Source organism: Pseudonaja textilis, chromosome 1 (genome assembly GCF_049901715.1).
Source record: "Pseudonaja textilis isolate UNSWEBS1 chromosome 1, rPseTex1.2, whole genome shotgun sequence".
Taxonomy (NCBI): domain Eukaryota; kingdom Metazoa; phylum Chordata; class Lepidosauria; order Squamata; family Elapidae; genus Pseudonaja; species Pseudonaja textilis.
In genome coordinates, this window is record NC_141990.1 from 192,443,188 (window position 1) to 192,461,319 (window position 18,132).

At 34.0% G+C, this 18,132-nt stretch overlaps 1 long non-coding RNA gene across 2 annotated transcripts; it reads right to left on the minus strand.

Annotated features, from left to right (window-relative positions):
- Positions 1–245: 245 nt before the first annotated feature.
- On the minus strand, positions 246–4,368 carry LOC148127978 (uncharacterized). Of its 2 annotated transcripts, XR_015741274.1 has the most exons (4): positions 4,216–4,368; positions 3,156–3,284; positions 1,767–1,879; positions 246–873 (listed from the first exon to the last, which is right to left on the minus strand). It is a non-coding gene; the product is annotated as an uncharacterized LOC148127978 (long non-coding RNA). The 2 variants fall into 2 exon arrangements; XR_015741273.1 differs by lacking the exon at positions 3,156–3,284.
- Positions 4,369–18,132: the final 13,764 nt, after the last annotated feature.

Sequence of the window (18,132 nt, forward strand, 5' to 3'; positions counted from 1 at the left end):
CTGTACTGTTACCATTACTTTGTTATGCTCATACAGGCTAGGATCTCTGGAACTGCCCATTATCTGTTGTGTCCTGTATCAAATGGCTTAACTATTTGAAGGGATCTCTTTTTTCATTCTCACTTTCTTGATAATTCTCTTGCATGACATCAGATGTGCGGTGCAAATACATATCTATATCTATATCTATATCTATATCTATATCTATATCTATATCTATATCTATCTATCTATCTATCTATCTATCTATCTATCTATCTATCTATCTATCTATCTATCTATCTATTAAAGGTTCTCCCTATTTAGCATTGTTCAGCAACATCAATCTATATATAGTAACTTATATGCATTTCAGTAAAGTGCATTAACGTAAGTACTATTACAGTACATAAATATTCCGTATATGCAAATACGGAATATCATTAATATTCTCCAACACCTTCCACTATCTTGCTTTTCATTAACTTAGCACCACCCAATTACCACAGGGAAAATAGACCACAGCTTGATTTGCTTAGCCCAGAATTACACAAATGAACATAAAGTAATGAATGTTCCCTACTGGTTCAAAGTTAATACTGTTGACTTCACCAGTGGCCAAGCCCCCTCCATTCATTATAAATTTCCCCCATAAAAGTATGGGTCCAAAAGAAAATATTTGCATGCAACAGAAAAGCTCTTCCGCCTGCTCCTGATTGAAATAAATCATCCTCGAAGGTTTTGCCTTCTGAGAATATTTTTGCATTCATGACTACTCCATAGGAAGAAATCTGCATTTTGATATTACTGGATCCCAAAATATTACTGGCTATTCTAGAGTTGTTGTGCTATAACAAAGGATCTGCTTGTATACTGAAGACCCAAGATCAATCCCTGATATAGGCAAAAAAAAAAAAAATCTGCTGTGAAATTCAGAAGAGCCACTGCCATTTATTGTCTACTATTTGGGACTACATGGCAGCACCAGCACTTAAGGACTTCAAAATACTGGATGTGAACAGCAGCAATGAGATCCATATAAGTACAACTTACTGCTGCTATTCTGCTGCCATTTTCACTGCTGAATTCTGGATGTGCTAAATAATCAGAGATCTAAACATACACTTAGATTTAACTTATTCTGAATTTTAATGAACACAGAAGAGATTTTTTTTTAATGTTCCTAAGCTCCACAATTGCATTAATTGTCCATTAAATCAGAGGTGAAACATTCCCAGCCTTAGGGATAGCGGCATCATGCCATCATGACTTTTCCTTAAATATTACCTAAAACCATTCACAATCAATACATTTCAGGATATTTTGATGATCTCCCTCAACGTTCTTCAGAAATCCCATATGGAAATGTCAAAATCTGATTAGTTCTCAGGCAAGATCATCAAAGTCACATGCAACATTTAAAGTTACATTAACTATTTTAATTATCTGCTTTTGTTATTAATTTGATTCTAAATTAAGGGAACTACTGACACTATTTGGGGGAATACTATCTAACTGACTTATGGTTTAAGCAATGCACTGGCCATCTCTCTACCATATTCTACATTTACAATTTTCTACTCTCTTCGGTTTAATGCAGAATTAAATATATGATAAGCAACCAATATTTTCCTTACAAAAATTCTGTATAGTAATGGAGGATTTTGAGGCTGGATTTGACCACTATCACAATCTTCTAACTGAGGAACTCAGTGCTTATCCAATTTATTGTAAGCTGAGCCAAGCAACCCAGATAATAGTGAGATTGACAGAAAGTAAATCTTTACCTTTATAAGGGTTTTTTTTCCACTATAGGCTGCATTCAATAGAATTGTGGTCATTCTACTCATGTGTCTCTTCTTCAGTTCTTCCTATCTATCCCTTGGAAAGGGATTTTCATCTGAGGCCAGAAACAAAAAGTAGCAATTTTCTTTCTAGCTGCAATTTTAGTCTTTTTCTCACACATTCTCTAAAATGGATACAGCATGGTACTTTTGCCATTAAAGCAATCAGTGAAGTTGGATTTAGATTAATCAGAACTACACGTCCCAGCTGTAGAAGTCTTCCTCTAGGTGCTGATGGCATCTAGGTGCATTGCAATCTGGTTTTATTTCCATCATTTCCACATATCTTGACTGGAGGATAAATTGTGGAAATAGAAACTAAACATCATATGTTGAGAGTTTTAAAAGGACTGAAGTACATGCCTACCTCTCACTCTGTCTCTGTTTTTATCTTTTTTATCTTTGTCTCTATATGCAAAATCTGATATAATCAATTTTTATATATCAGTATGTGAATACTATGCTACATAAAATGTAACCTGTCTTTATTCCTTCTGCCCATGGTTTGTTTTTAAATGCATTAAATGTTTACCCTCTCATGAACACTCAGATGCAAATACAAATGCACGAACAAATACAAATGCATGAACATCAGCTAAATATTTTTCCGGATAGCTTGCACTACATTTGACAAATAATCCTTTTTTTAATATATGGAATACAATTATCATAGGGTCAAACAGAAGCAAATGCTTCTCATACTGCAATGATTGGATATCTATAAAAATCTTCAAACAAAGGAAAGAAGAAAAACAATTCTTGAGTTCTGCTGAATTTTTTTACAGTCTAAACAATCTATTTGTAAATACATGGAATGATATGTTTCTTTTCAAAAATATGTATGTGTGTGTTGGACTTGAATCATATTAATTTTATCAGTGTCACTGTTAAAAAATAAAACTTTTGTGTGTTTTTTTTAAATTTCAGAGTTCTAAAATAAATTCCATCTATGCATTAATTCCCCCTTCACTTCATTTAACGGCACAGCATGAAGGGACTGGGAAACAGCACAAAGGTTGTTTTGTCTTTTGCTGAGAGTTTTTTGAAATTAAATCACTGGAAGCAAGAGAGAGAGAAAGACATCAGGAGTTTGCTTAGACCCCAAACCATCAGAGCTGTGCCTCTTAAGCCTGTTAAGATATATACTGGCTCATGTCCTTCAAAACAATCTCTCCAGTAATTTCACAGGCGTCCCTGAATCTCCTCTTCTTGTGATTCATTGCCGACACAAGCACAACTATCTATTGAGAAGACAACTTTTCAAGTTCCATGGTGATCCCTCTTCTGAGATCATCCAACTCAAAAACGTTAGTCCTAACGAATGTCACAGACCTTGTAATTGATGGCACTCGCTCATAAATCTGTGTGGAACTTCAAGAATGCAGCCCAAATGCTTTTCTTTCCTGCATGGTGATAAACCACTGCCGTCTGCATAGCACTGAAAATAGTTCTCGCCTACATCTTACAAGATTCGGGGGAAACCAATATCAAAAAAGGCAATGTGGAGGCTCTATTAATTTAATTACATCTATGGTATTTATCTAAACATTTCCTTAATTTTTCTCATTAATTGATCAGTTCTCATTGCATGCCTTATCAATGATTTTTTTTTCCACTGTTATTGGGGACCCAGTACATGGGAAACACTGAGGAAAATTTGAATATTGAAATAAATCTAGAGATTCACAGTACTTTTATTACTCTGAAAGAAAAACAATGATGCATTTAATCATTTCAAATACTGAATGACTCTCTGTACATATAGTAATTAGGGACTGCTAATCATAGCTTGCTTCCAGTCATAGTTTATGATGATGGCTAAAAATGGGCTCTACATAGTTTAATGCTAAGAATGATTAAATTTCACATTTTTGAACAGTCATGCTGAAATATAAAGGGATAGGGATTAAGAGAAGGAAGTATGAACACAGTGAGAGGTGAATCAGAAAGATAGGACAGGACAAGAATTTGTTTAATTTTGATAATTGTGACAGATGACAGGGTTATTTGTGACAGAGATTCAGACTCTTTTTCTTCCCCCATACTTCAGGGGGGGAAGTGGGGGGGGGAGACAGTGAAATTCATATTTGATATAAACATTCTCTACAAAAATAGCTACGGTGCTATTTATGCAGCCCAATCACATCCATATATGGGCCTCTACACAAAGAAAAAAAAATCAGAGCAAACATTCCATGTTGAGCCTGGAATGGCCCACTAGTTTAAGGGTAGCAGAGGAGAAACTCCCTATCAAAAATCTAAGATACTTCCTTACAGAAAATACTCTCTGAATGGAAAGCAATGGGTGCCAATCTTTCTTTGATGGGAAAGGAAATCTAAAACGTGAATTGTTTAAAATATAATTTAATGTAATTTTGATCTCTTGACTTACCTTTGAGTTTCCAGAAAGTCATGTTTCCAGCACTTGTTGCTTTTTTGACAGGGTTAGTTTTTCTTCCAATCTCTAGACCATGATCCCAGCTCTGTCATAGTCTTGAGATGATCTCTAATACAGAGAAATATTCTGATTGTATCCTTACCTAGATGCTCATTCCACCCCACACTTGCTGCCCTTGTTTTTTTTTTTAAGTGTTTTCTTTTTTCTATCCTCCATTATTTTCATGCATTGCACAATTGTCAACGTACTGGCATTTCATCACTGTCCACGTGCCCTTGACATGGGAGGTCAGCTCTGCAGTTCTGGATGCCAAAATAACAGGTACTGTATCCTTAAATATTTAGGGCTGGCAAAATACTTTGCAAAAAGCTAGATTTGGAAATCACATTTCACATGGATGGTGCCACGTGGACTCTCACAGCTTAACTACCTGACAACCCCTTTTCCAAAGGCCTGACAGCTCTTCTCAATACAAATGTATGCTTTACATACATATTTTATTATCGCACACAGCATGCAAGTAGCACACTCAGTGACTCCTTGTGTTTGCAACAGTGCAGTAGTACAGAATCTTGCATTACTCTATACAGTAAATTTATATGCTGGAGAATATAGCCATATATATTGTAGATGTAGATTAGATATTACATAGATATATACTGCTATAATTGGGGCAGGCACAAAGTGTAATGTAAATCATTTTACCAAGTCAGATTAAAGATGCTATTACTCATGGCAATGTAATACCATCCATAATTTCTGTGTTAAACTTGACATTATAAATCCTTTAATCTGAGTATTTAAAAGCCGCTCTATGGCTCATTTTTCAAACAGCATTCCCGTTAACACATTTACTGCTAATGAACCCCTATCGTGCTCTTTCTCTCTTAGACAAACGTTGTTGACCAACATTATTATGTCTGCCTCAACATATTTTGGCCTGGGATGGATTTTTAATGTAATTGCTTCCCCATCAGAAAATAAATTAAAAATAAATAAAAATATACCAATAATACACATTAATTATACTCTCAGGTGACCTATATATATATAAAAAGAGAGAGAGACCTTATAATGAAGCCACAGTAATTAGTCTGTCGCTGCCCATTTTGGGGCTATTGTGTGGTTGTCCTTTCGAGGATTCATCTTCTCCTGGTTCCCCGTGCGTTATCTCCTCCAGCGCCTAGGAAGATATTATAAATAAGTGCCATACTGGCCGAAGCAGCTTTCTAATTATTGTCAACCATTTCTGATCTGACGTGATAGATTCTCCAGAGGACTAAAGGATTTATAACAGGCCTCATAGCCAAAGCTTGGCTAGAGAGATCTTTTTCCCTCAGGATAGATAATTGGTTGACATAACAGCTCAACATCTGAGCTAAATTCATGGATTTGTATATGCGTGTTTTTGCTCATGTAATCTCCCTGGTTATTATACAAATTGTTTGGTGTATGAAATGTGATATGACTTGCTATTTAACAGCAACATCATTTCTGTGCTCCACTTATTTGGGATGCTAAATGCTGTTATTCATGTATACTTTCATACACAGAGCACTAAAAAAATTATTAAGATAAATTTTAGTGATAATTAATCAAAACATTCATCACCGGGAACGTGTTGCTCATTTATGTCACACCAATTTTAGTCTTATGCTTAGTATTTTCATTGTGGGTGGATATCAAATATAATACTGTTCGTTTTTTATCTGTTTAAATTAGACTGCATAACAGTTTAATTTTAGATCTTATAATTTGATCTATACTGTCTTCTTTAGTAATAAAACAAATAATATTATAAAGAGTATGTTCATCTAATTAGTGGTTAGTCAAAAGAAAAGCTTGGAAGAAATACAAGCATGTTACAATAATTTGCTGTTGCAATCTGTTGTGCAAGCTTTATCAGATATTTAACCCATAATATCTCAGATGAAGAATTTTCACTTAAAGATAGGTAATGATTTGTTTTTTTCTGCATAGTGTTTTTTGAAAATCTTTTTTTAAAAACTGACCTAATGAACACTTTCTAAATTAATTCACAGATTAGCAGATAGTTGTCCTTAACTTGAGCTGTGTTATGAATTTTGTAATATTGGTCTTGATTTGAAAAACATTTGTGTGATTGTTCAAGTATTTGTTTTTAGTAATCATTTGAAGATTTACAGAGGAAAGCAGAGAATAGATTTATGAATGGACACATTAGAAATTAAAAACTAAGGCTGATCTGTTTTTAAAATGTTTAGGGTTTTAATGAGATCAAGTTGTTCTATTTTTATGGATAGTAGAGCCTATAAAGATCTTCTGCTATTATAACTTGTCCTACAAAGAGATGCATCTCCTTGTTATGCAACACTTCTGGAGCTCACCAATCAAATCAGACCAGAGGTAGGTAAATATGGCTTTCCAGATGTTTCTCACACCTGCTTAAAAGGATTAATCATTAGTGAACTGCAGTTCAACAACATCTGGACACATCTGTTAAGTGAGTTTTTCCCCGTTTTACTATCTCTTGCCACATTTGTTAAGTGAATCCCAGCAGTTGTTAAGTTATCAACATAGTTGTTAAGTAGAAGCTGGCTTCCCATTGATTTTGCCTGTCAGAAGGTCACAAAAGCTGTTCACATGACCCCAAGACACTGCAACAGTGCCAAGTGTCTGATCATGTGACCTTGAGGATGGTGCAATGGTCATAAGTCACTTTTTTCAGTGCTGTTGTAACTTTGAACGGTCACTGAATAAACTGTTGCAAGCTGAGGATTATCTGTATCCTAGAATAATGTTTCTCAGCCTTGGCAATTTTAAGATGTGTGGACTTCAACTCCAGAATTCCCCAGATAGCATGTAGCATTCTGGGAGTTGAAGTCTATACATCTTGTTTGCTTTCTTCTAAAAAGGAATTTGTTTTTGCTCTCTAGAACTGCAGGATTATAGCTCTGGTGTCCATCCTGACCTGCTAATCACTGTGGAGAAATGTAACCAATCAAAATGGGTGATATAGATCTGAGAGGACCAATGAACTGACTTAATATAAAGCACCTTTATCTATATTTCAGTGGTGAAGCTTTGGTCTCTGTCAGGTGTGTCTCTAAGGGGGATGGAGCATCAAATGGCGAGGGTAAGCTATGCACTTTTACTTGAGCATGGTGTACATTAAAAAGAGGTGGGTTTTGATTGCCCTGTTAGCCTACTATTTTGATGCTGATGAAGGACAGACACACAGACACAAACACTCACCAGCAATTGCCTCTACTCTGAATATATCAAACAGGTTTACATCCCTTCTCAGTGATTAATAGTCACTGCGCATCAAGAAATATAGATTGGAAGGGAGTGTTTTACATAATGAACTTTAGCAACTTTTTTCTTTTGAAAATTAAGCAAGTAGTATATACAGAACAAAAGGGTACATTATGAACAGCTATATTCTTGAATTTCCTATTGTTTGTTGCTTGGTTAGGCACAGTAAACAATGAGAAAGAAAAGAACCCATAATGAATTCAAATTATTCTCCCATTTTAAATCAGCTCTTTGGGGGCATTAAACAAATTTAACGATATTTAGGAATTCAATGGAGTTGAGATTCACACAATATTCTTTGTGTTACTAATGTGCCGAAATGTTTATTAGAAAATACTTAATGTATCCTGAGTGGGTTTAAGTGGGACAAACTAAACCGACACATGTCCATTAACTGTAACACCATGAAACAGGAACCTTGGGAGAGAAAAAAAAAGCACATTTCTTACAGGAGCTAAAAAAAAATATATGAGAGGAAAAAATCAGCCATGTGAGTTGTCAGATGTAACCTTTTGCCATTCTAATAAACTGTTGCTTAGATAGAAATATCAAGCTATTACTAACGGCTATTAATGTGTACATGCTTCATGTAATTTTATAGTATCTTATTTTAATATCTGTAGTTTTAATGAATTGCAATTTAGGAAAGAAACAATTTTCATTTAGTTTATATAACATAATTATGGACCAAATTAACCCCACAGTAGTCTTAATTACATTTAGTTTCATTTGGCTGATCAAGCAATTAACATGCCACAGTATTTTGGAAGTAAAACCCAAGTTACGGTCTTTCTTCAGCAGGAAATTAAAAAAAACACATGTATTTTTTTTTTCATCTCATGTGTAGTGACTGTGTAAAATGATCTGTTGGAATAATTTGGGGGACAGCATGTTCCAGAGAGTGCACTTCAGCAACCGAATAAAAATATATTGAGAGCTGAATGTATCTGTACCCTTTATAGTTTTGTTGCTCAACGTATTTGTCTTCTGAAATGGAAAAATACTTTTACATATTTGTACATGCATACATATTGGAAAGGAAGAGTTAGCTGTTCTAAGTGATAAATAGCAAATAGGTACATTTGATAGAAAACATTTCAAGATAAATTAACTTTAAGTTTATCCATCCTCCCTCTGAACCATTCAAAAAAGTTACCCTGTAAAATGTTGTACTGCACAACACAGGAATTTTTATATAGCAATAGGTCTCCTGCTCTTAATAAGCCTTCCTCAACATAATCGAAGCTTGTGGTACTATAGCAATCAAATAATTTCATTTCTTTTGTAGCTGTTGATTAGGAAGTAGCATGGAAATATTTAAATCTAAGTTCACCTGGGACGGTATCCCCTGCGCCACAGAACTAATTAATCAGTTTTTTATCCCAAATCAAAGGTGGGCTTGAATTATCTTACACTTGTCTCATTATCTAAAAAGTGTGCCAATCTGCCACTAGAAAAGTGTAGATAACAATAAACATGAGAGTAATTGTCTTAAGTGTACTGTTTTCCAAAACATTCCAGACAGTCCAAAAGTATTTACTTGCTCCCTGTAAGCCTCTGATTCATTGGATTTTGTGACTGAGCAGTATTTTTTTTAAATTAGATTTCCTGGTTGAATGCCAGCATTTTATCTGTTACATCACAACTGACTCTCTCCTTGTAGATTCTGTAGCCTACTACTGAGACCATCAGACCTATAAATTTATGGCATGTTGCAGCAAAAACAAAGCAAAATGGACTTGGAAACATCCTCAGCTAGAACAATTTTGTGTAACCAAAGAGGTTATGAAAACAGATACTGTATATCAAATAATATAGTTCCAACTGTATCTTAAAAGTAGATAGAACTTTTAGATTGTTTTTATTTTATTATTTTAGTTTATTTTGGGACATAGTAAAACAATGTAAACTTGTGTTGTATTTTTACACAGAGCATAAAAATACAATTTCTTTGCAATTCCTCTGTCCCATATGTCAACTAAATGTACATTGTGCTGATTTCATTTAAAATACAGTGCTTTAGAGAACCTTTACGTGTACATGCTATTCAGTTAACCCTTACCTGAAAATTGGGTACTATTTTTTGGTGGTCATTGACCAAATAAATATTATATTTTATTATTATATTATATTATATTATATTATATTATATTATATTATATTATATTATATTATATTATATTATATTATATTATATTATTATTATATAATATCTGTGCAGCAATCTACTTTTATTTTCTAATATATCCAGTATTGTAGCCCATACCTCATTCACCCACAATAATTGCCCTGTCAAGAACTGAAAACATATGAGAATACCCGGTGCTATTCAATGGAGAGTTAACATGTAACTTATTTCAGTTTTTCTAATTTTTTTTAAAAATTATTTTATTCGTCGAACAACAATTACAAATTCAAACAAAGAAAATAAGAAAATAAAAATGTGTCAGGGACATTAAGCACAACAATGCACTTATGCATGCCCCATTAGGGGTCTCTTAAATATGGAATGAGGTCCACAAAAGTTAAATTAGAATTAAAACTGTGGATGTCAATAGCTGAGACAACTGAATCAGGTAAGATATTCCAGACTTGGATAGTTCTGTTACAAAAATCAATTTTTTAACAATTGAGTTTAGAGCAGTTTACATTAAATTTAAAGTGATTGTTTGCACATGTAACATCTCAATGAAAGCTTTAAAAGTCATTAACAGGTAAACCATTATTATGTACAATTTTGTAGCAATATGCAAGTCTGGTGTTGCAATTCTAAACCATCAAAACTAAACCAATCTTACATCTTTGCAAAATCTGACATCTTTGCAAAATGCAGCAATGCTATCAGCACTACCGTGTAAAGTAACCTCTATAGATGGGCCCTGGTAAAATCATGGAGAAATGAGATACCATAATTAAGTAAAACTTAGTGTGCTGTGATAAATTTGAGAAATAATTAAAGGGATTAAAGTGGATGCAAACTTTGCTAGGAGGGTATGCAGTGAAGAAGTTCTGATTATAGAAATTTGTAAATCAAAGAAGTCAGAGAAAATGGGAGTCTAACGTAAGCAAATTTGATTAACTGCTATGTGAAGGATTTTAAAAAGCTTGTTGGGTAGCTTGGATTCAGAGAAGGTGATCAGACCCCACTGCCAAGAAGATCTAATAAGGGGGATCTGTCCTTACTGAAATGAGACTAAGCGGAACCAGAAAAAGCATAAGCAACTGGAACTGGATTCTAGTCAGAATCGTTGGAAAGTTCAGGGTATGGGTAGGAATTCAAAATTCCTCTGGAGATTTGGAAAGATTCCAGAGTAACCTGAGAGATGCAGAAGTGTTGATAAAAAAAAGTGAAATAATGAAAATGTTACCATTCCTCTTCCTCCATTTAGAGACCTACACCAACTCTTGTTTCTCTTCAGTTTTGCTATTTGTGTATGAACTATCATGTTCTATGAAAGCAAATGTTGAGATCCAGCTGTTTCAAATGCATCTGTTTCGAATATTAGTTATCCTGCCCTGAGTGCAAAATTCATCTTAAGTGGGCATGTTTGGTTTTCACATGCTTGTGGGTTTTGTGTTCATTAGACCAATATCATTGGTAATATATAAGCAGCTCTGTTTCATTTTTTTTCTTTTATCATTTTGGCATTTACTTGTCATTTGGTAAATCTTTAGCTACAAAACCGAACCATTGTTTTATTTTGAAGTGTCAGATATTATTTATCAAAGGGTACATTCTTCTTAAATGATTCCAGATGATTGCTAAGAATGAAATGTGATGCCCTGACCCTTGGCTTAGCAAATGATGCTATCCCTCTATTTATTTTCTACCATTGCTTCATCCAAATCACCCACATTCCCTATTTTTTTCCTTTTCCATTGTCACCGACTTTTGCTACTCACCGGGAAACACTTAGATGCTTATTCTTAACAGTACTTATTGTAATAACTTATAATTCAACCTTATATAATTATTGCTCATTTCTAACCACTTCATCAAAATGAAATGGTTGCAGTGTTGAACCAAGACTATCTTTAGCCATGGAAGTTTACTGGATTAGCTTCCAGGCACTAACTGGATTGAAATGTGGGAATATACTTCCATAATATTTGTTGTTGTTCAATTGCTAAGTCATGTTGTGACCCCATGGACTCCCCACTAAACTTCCATCTCACCCAGAGTTTTCCTAAATTCAGGTTCATTGTGTCAATGGCATCCATCCATAATATACATGTATGTAGAGATTTATTCAGAGTAAGACCAGAGATGGTATTCAGCAGGTTCTGACCAGTTCTGGAGAACCAGTAGCAGAAATTTTGAGTAGTTCAGAGAACCGGCAAATACCATCTCTGACTGGAGATTCTACAGTATCCTTCCCCTGCCACATCCACCAAGCCATGCCCACAGAACTGGTAATAAAAAAATTTGAATCCCACCACTGAGTAAGACCATATAAACTTTGTGACTTAAAGAAAAAAAAAAGTGCTTCATAATGTGGGAGAGTCTTGCACAGGATCTATAGGCAACTCTTTAAATCAGCTAAGTCATCTCCTTTGATCAAACAGCTGTTCTTTGCAGTGCAGCAGCATGATCTTCAGTGAGCACCTGTTTGACTTAAGGAAATGCAAGTAGGGAGACAGATTGTGATTGCCTATTGGGAACAATAAAAACAGTTCAGTGGTGAACCAATGAATGAGGGGGGTAGTCAGCTCCTTATCTCTGTGTTCAAGCAGAGGCTGGATAGACAGCCATCTGTCAAGATGTTTTAATTTGGAGTCTTATCCTGAGGAGCAGGAGGTTGGACTCAGTTGTCTACATGGGCCCTTCTTGTTGCAGGATTCCATGCTTCTTTGTCATACTGCAAAAAAAGAAGAAGAATGGTAACTTTTTGTTGATGATTGGCAATGCTGAAAAAAATTGCTCTAAAATATTATCCTTATCTTCTTTATTAAGAAAGAAAATACCGTACTGTAAGCAAATACAGATAAACTCTCTCACTCAAACATACATTACCCTAACCACTTATAAACTTCACTGGGTTGTTATTATCTTTCAAACAGAATTATTTGTATTTTGTTGGAATTTTTACTACATTCTCAATAACCATATAAACCCTGGTATGTGTAATCCAGAGGTGGTATTCAGCAGGTTCTGACCAGTTCTGGAGAAACAGTAGCGGACATTTTGAGTAGTTTGGAGAACCGGCAAATATCATCTCTGACTGGAGATTTTCCCTTGCCACGCCCATTGAGCCACGCCCACAGAACCGGTAATAATTTTTTTTGAATCCCACCACTAGTGTAGTCCCCAACTATTATGCTATCATGAGTTACAAAACAACCAAAAAGCCTTTTGATTGATAATGGTGTAGAATAAACTGATAGAGGATTTCACTTGCATTTTCATTAAGCTTCCAAATAAATAACTAGATGATGTGTATAATTAGATCTTAGCAGGGGGTTCCATGTAACAAACTGTGAGAATAACCTTGAGGAAAGAAAGAAAGAACTGCAGCCAAGGCAGTGGTCAGATAAAAGAAATTTAAATTCAAAGCAAAATGGAATTTAAGAAAGAACTGACTTCCCTTAGTTCTCTTTAGGATAAAGGTGTGGAGAGAGGTTTATGGAAATTCTCAATCATCCAGGTCATGGTTGTCCCAAAGATGCTTTTAAAAAAAGAGGCAAAGGGACTTTCTTTATTTTTCTTTGATGATGTTTCACTTCTCATCTAAGAAGCTTCTTCAGTTCTGAAGAAATTTCTTGGATGAGATGCAAAACATCTTCAAGAAAAAACAAAGAAAGTCCCTTTGCCTTTTGAAAAAGCATCCTGGGGACATGGGCGCGGGGGAGTTGCAAGATTTATATCAGCCCTTTGAGGTAGATCAGACTTGAATATCCAAGTCATGAATGTTAAAAGTGCTTTTGTTACAGGGTCAGTGTAACAGAATCTTGCAATTCTGAATGTTCCTCCCACCTCCACTTAGCAATAGCACTTATATACCGCTTCACAGTGCTTTACAGCCTACTCTAAGTGGTTTACAGAGTCAGCATATGGCCCTCAACAATCTGGGTCCTCATTTTACCAACCTCGGAAGGATGGAAAGCTGAGTCAACCTTAGCTATGGCTCTTCCTCCTCTTCTTCAAGGTTATTCTCACAGCCTATTACACAGCACTTGGTTGACTCTAATTAAAGCATCTAAAACACATGGATTTGTATCAGATATATATGCATCTCTTCCCTTTAAGAGTTGCCACATCACTGATTTCATCTAGTTTCCTAGGAACTCTGGAGGTCAATTCTAGAGCTATGCAGCATTTTGGATTAAAATGGAAAATAATGGTTGGAGATGCAGGGGTGTTCGCACAGTATATTCTCAGCAACTTCTTTAAGTAGCTGCATCGTTTCTAGATCTCGCAACCTTTAAATATAGCTCCCAGATCTGCCTCAAAACGTGTAACAGAATTAAAAAAAATATCCTGAAGAATCTAGAACCTTTTAAATAAATTTATATTACTATTCCACGAAAAATTAGGGTGTTTTTTTTTCTTGTTTCTTCGAGCCCTACCTACTTCCTGAAATATGTACTCTTAAAAATTTCATACTACTTACCAAAGCATTCCGGAATTGTATCTAAAAACAATCCAACATGCCAGTTAACAAATCGGAAATTAAAATGGATAGTAAGTTCTAAACGCAGCAGAAAAGAATAAAAGAAATGCCAGGACCTTTTAAAGTAATTTTTTATTCAAAAAAGATAAGACTAATCCACCATAGATAAAAAAAAGTAAACAAGCAAGCAGGTGAACAAATCTATTAGTGGAAACCTACTGTGAAGGTCAACTAAAAAGAAATAGGCAGTTTTATCCTACACTGGTAAACTATGTTTTCCTCATACATCCAACTCACACATTTAAATATACATTTTAATAAAATTAGGAAAGTATATTGCTTCTAAAGGTTACTTGAACAAAGAAACACTAAACTCAGCTACAAATTATATGGTTTCTACAGACAGACACATACTGTAAAGTAATAGATAAAGAATTAAATGGTTTCTTCTCACTAACTTGCAATAACCAATAACCAGGAATATTTCAATAACGACTAGTCCCTACCAAAAAGCAAAACAAAAAACAAATATCAAATGATCTAGGGAAACTTGACACTGAAAATTAAAAAGAACAAAACACCAAAATTAAACATCCCTTTACAATTGTCTGCATTTTCTACATTCCCTCCCTCTCAATTTCTTGGCTCTTCAATATGCTGGCAGAGTTCTTTTCTTCTATACCTGTGAACAGCCAAACTATTGTTTTAAGAGAGGGAGATTTTATATATGTATAAATATAAAATGAAGCAGCACAAATGTCTGCAATCTGAGTCGAGCTTTGAAGACCAAATAGTGAGCCCTTGAGTGAATTGAAATATGAGCTGCAGAAGCCCTTTAAACCCTCCAATCTGTTTTAAATTATTTTGATGCTTCTATTTAAAGGTTACATTTTTGTTTTGTTATGAGCCCTAGTTTAGTAATACAAAACCTGGCCAATAACAGCGGAGAGCCAATTCACAGATTACACACCCAGGGACTTTTCCTGAACTAACCTAAAGTAAAACAGCATGCTTATTCTTAGTAATCATTCTGACCATGAATGAACTTTTCACATCTTGGCTCATAAAATAAACACATCTATTCAGTGGGAAAAATAAATTAACTAGCCTGACCAGCACATCAGTATACATTACTTACAGTTTCTGAGCTTGTTAAATCAAGGGGAAAATCACCCATGATTTCATTTCAATTTTGAAAAGTATAGGTCTACATCAAAATATTACTGTTGGTAGAAATACTGGATCTTGGTTAGGCTACAAGCATGTACCAATCAAATATTTTATTTTCCTTCCCTTTTGCTCACTGCTTATATTAATTGTTGAATTTAATTATTGCTTAATTCCAAATAAGAATGAGTAAAATAAATATATAATCACTCTGAAACCTCTTTAAAATCTTCAAAGTAGTCTCAAATGGTGTAAAAAAAAGGTAAAGGTTCCCCTCGCACATACATGCTAGTTGTTTCTGGCTCTAGGGGGCGGTGCTCATCTCTGTTTCAAAGCCGAAGAGCCAGCGCTGTCCAAAGACATCTCCATGGTCATGTGGCCAGCATGGCTAAACACTGAAGGTGCATGGAATGCTGTTACCTTCCCACCAAAGTGGTCCCTATTTTTCTACTTGTATTTTTTTTTACATGCTTTTTAACTGCTGGGTTGGCAGAAGCTAGGACAAGTAACAGGAGCTCACTCTGTGATGCGGCGTTAGGGATTCGAACCGCCAAACTGCCGACCTTTCTTTTTCTTTTTCTTTTTTTGGTAAATTTTATTTGAGTTTTCACAAAAAAATACAAATAAAACATCTTTTTTGAAAGTAGTGTAATCCCGGGTTACATTTCTTCATACAGACACAAATTCAATTTCATGCTCATTTTTATGTTCTATTCCATATCTTATTACTGTTTTACATTTTCTACATAGCTTCTCCCCTCTTTTAATTTTCTCAATTTTATTTTAATTATCTCATCTCAATTCAAATCATTATATTTATACTTTTTGTCTGTCCTGTTTCAATTTCATATTATCTTTTCTCATTAAACAAAGTTTCTCCTATAGTTGTTGATTGGAGTATGACACCTTTATATCTTTTAAGTTTATCCATTTAACTCTTATTTAAGCTTCAATATATACCTTAAAGTTATAACATTCAATATAATACATAACTTCCATTCGGATTCTGCTTGGTACATTCTTAAAATACACACTATATTCTTTTTAAAAAAAAGATTATTCATGTATGTAATTAAAACAACACATTCCATTCCAATTCAATTCTATCATTAATGTTAATATTCGTTAAAATCTTAACTTCTTTAACATTACTTTTCAATTAAATATCATACTTCTATGGGAACAATTATAAGCTTTCCATAATTAATCCCCCCCTTCACTTATATTTTATAAAACATTAACTAATTAAAATGTTCCCGTCCCTTCCTAATTCAATTTTCTCATTTATTTTATTTCATTTATTTTATTTTATTAACAAACATTTCACTAGATTACAGTAACTATTTTATCCCTCATTTTAATCATACATTGTTTCCAATTTTCTAAAATTATTTCTTTTTTTTTTGAACAAATTTTATTGATTTTCCAAAACAATACACAGACAAACAAAACATAAAATATAATGACATAGGAATTTTTTTTTCTTAAAAAGCCAATACAACAACTTATTTAAAGACAGAATTATTCCAAGTTATCACATTTCCAAACAAGCACAATTTGATATATATATTTACCTTATCTGTTCATCTTCATATCTTATCCCAAACTTCTCTTTATTACTTCTTTTCCTTCTATTTATTCAAATTATATCTCTTTAACTTTAGATTGTATACATTTTTTATATCCATCTGTCTTATACATTTTCATTATTCTCTTCCAATAAAAAAAAAAAAGACATGAAACATAAAAACATAAACATCTTTTCTGAAAGTTGCTTGATCCCGGGTTAAAACTCATCATACAGACACCTCTTCAAAAATCACGTTCCTTTTATATATCATTCCATATCTTATTACCATTTTCCATTTTCTATATAGCTTCTTCCTTTTTTTTAACTCTCTTAATTTTATTCTACTCATCTCAGTTCAAGTCATAATACTTAACATTCTTTGTCTGTTCTCAACTATCCATTCATTTTTTCTCTTTAAACAAAACCTCTCCTGTACACTAATTAGAGTATGACGCCTTTAACTCTTTCCCCTAACCTGATAATACTTAATATCACACATAACTTGTATTGGGATTCTGTTTAGCACATCCTAAAGTCACACAATATATTATATAAAGAGAAAAAGAAAAATTTTAATCGTACCTATTAATACTTATTTATATATTTATATCTTGAACATTTTATTCTATAAATGCCTATAATAACACAATCTTATGTACCTTACAGAATCCCTTTTTCAATTAAATTTACCCATTGTCTATAAATAAATTTTGTTTCTTCAAATCTTGCTTCCCATCATTGAGACTTCTCACCCCCTCCTTTCTCCCTTGCTTCTTCTTTTCCTTACCCTGTTCACCCCTTTGTCTTTCCACCTCCCTTTCCTTCTTGTGCTTTCCCCCTTCCTATTGTTTCTTTATCTTATATCCACCCTTCAACTCATTTTTATCTTTTTTGGTTGTTTTTTAAGTTTTAAAATCCCTTTTTCCTTTTCCTCTTCCTCCTTCTTCTCCCCCAATAGGGTCACATGTTCATCAAAAATGGTTCCTTCTTTGTCCCAATTATCCTGCTGCGCAATCAATTCTCCATAGGAATGCACTGCCATTTCTAGAGATTGAAAAAGAATGTCCAAGGTATCTTTCCAGTCTTGTTCTTCCTTTTTATATTTTAGATATTCAGTTTTAAATTCATCCAAAAGTGGTGCCATTATGAAGAGGAAAATTTTTTCCCAAAACAACCACCTGAGTGTTTTTAAACAAAGAAAAAAAAGTTTCCCAAAAGATGCAAAGTTACCAAACAATCCAGATAAACTATTTCATTTAGCACTTT